A 2,226-nucleotide genomic window follows, 5' to 3' on the forward strand; every position below is an offset into this window, starting at 1 on the left:
GCTTTTAGGGTGATCTTCATCATCCCTAAGTCACCAACGATCCCTTTTAAATCCGTAATTCTGGTCGGGAATAAGTCTTGGTATTCACGGAGTAACTCAGCAACCTTATCCACCGTGGCATCATCCCAATAATCTCTAAGAGTGGCATACTTTGGTTCCGTGTCTGTCCCAATGTTTACCTGCTTCTTTTTTAGCAGCGCGGTGATGTCGGGATCCTCAATCAATTGATCTGAAAATCACTCATAAGTGATCTCAGTTAATTAATTAATGAATAAAGGTATTACAGACTCATGTGTTGGTGTGTGTCTATGTTATCTTAGGCAACGGATCAATCAGATTACAAAATACACAGACACTAGAAAATGGAAAACAGTAAGAGAAACACAGTAAGCAAATACAAGAACACAACAAATTAACAAGGAGTTCACCCAATCCTCCTGGGCTACGTCTCCGTTCCAGCTTTCAATGGTGGCCTATTCTTATTGTGTCTTTAAAGTAGAGTTTTTACAATGAGGAGCTCAATTTGAGTCTCCTGAAATAGAGGATGCTTAGTAGGGTGGTTCTTGGATTCCCCAAGCCACTAGAGTGCACAGACTCTTTCCTTACCAAGTCTTGACCTCTCTGGTCTTTAATGGGATGAGTCCAATGTGGTGCTCAATTCCTGACAAATATCCTCACAGGGATTGCTTGAACCTCTCAAGCCTAGTTCTATCTGCTCGATGCTGCCTTAACTCTGCAGGTCAGCTTGGCTCTCTGTTTTCTGCTTCTTGCTTCACTGCCTCTTTCTCGCTTGTCTCTGTTCTCCTCCTCCTCTGTTCTATTCTCTGTCTGTTCATGGCTTAAATCCAACTTGTCTCATGACTGTTCGCTTCCTGTTCGGCCCCTTTAGATCGCCTGCTGCTATTCGCTTGGAGTTCCTTGCCTCTGCGTCATCACCAACGTCTCACAGGGAAGTGGCCACTTGTCCTCTCACGAACTCCACCAATTCTTCCTCAAATAGTTCAGTATTTCGATTACACCATGTAATGATTCATCCGCCAACTCAGTGGTCAAATCAGACTTCAAACTTTATGTTTTGTAGCTTATTTTCCCTTTAGATCTAGTTTCTAATCGGGCGCAATCTCCGCTGTCAAATTTGGAGCCCCCAAATCCTATGGTGTTCACTCTTATCATGCGGTTGACTTGCTCGACCGTTAGCCCGCGATGAGAGGTGGTTTTCTCTCTCATCCACTGGACACGTGTCGTGCAATGTATGGAATCACTCGTTCTCCTGCCAAATCCGCTTGCCGCCCAACATGCTTTCCTTTAGCGCTTTCCCTACAGTTTCTTGGTTGCCCATGCAACCGAGCGCTTCAGGGATTTTCCTTCTCAAGGGGTTTTTCCCAACGATGCATGATTAGCGCTAATCGCGCATCAGAAACGGCCTCCATTTTCCGATCCGGACTTCCTAACTGCTAGTTTGCGTCTTGCGCAGTCTCCATGGGCCTCGGTCAATGCACCTTGACCAAGGTCCTCGTCATTCCTTGTTGGCTACAAACTGCCACTGTCCAGAGGTCTTCCTGATAGCTCTTTGTTCACAAGTTTTGAAGTCTGTCCTGATTTTGATACAATAATAGCACTTTGATAAAAATTTTATGGATCTAATTCAGATCATTAATGGTCCTTGAACCTCTCAATAGCCTTCCATTTCTGGAATGTTAATATTTCGTGGGTCCTCATCATCCTCGTCAACATTTACATTGTAACACTCCAGCACGTAGCTCAGTTGTGTCGCCCATTCCGGCTGAAGCACTTCTATTGGCTCCTGGGGTATTTTGAAGATAGCTTCTTTTACCTCTTGTACCACATCATCAACAATATCCCACCAACGATATTCAAACGTGAAGGTTAGTAGGAATCCTTCAATCAAGATATCCCATTAGCTCATGCCATGGTGGAGCTCTATCTCATTATAACAATTCAAGGGTATGACATCTAGAGTATGATAGAACAAATGCACCCATTTTGGTTGTGGCTCTTCCCCGTAGACCTTGGTCCATTTTGCGAGGTGTGTACGTGGATCATCTCGTCCGTCATACTTGTCTACTAGCCACATCTGTGGTTTCCCAAATTGTAGGCGCATCATCCTTCTGCATCCGTGCAAGTCCTCAAAGCTTCTCTAATGCGTACCCCACCACCTTGTGGGCGTAGTGTGCAATGCCCATTTCAGAGCATCGAACCGCTACT

This window comes from Pinus tabuliformis, chromosome 5_1 (assembly GCF_031772625.1).
Source record: "Pinus tabuliformis cultivar Carrire ecotype Pingquan chromosome 5_1, CPIR1, whole genome shotgun sequence".
NCBI lineage: Eukaryota > Viridiplantae > Streptophyta > Pinopsida > Pinales > Pinaceae > Pinus > Pinus tabuliformis.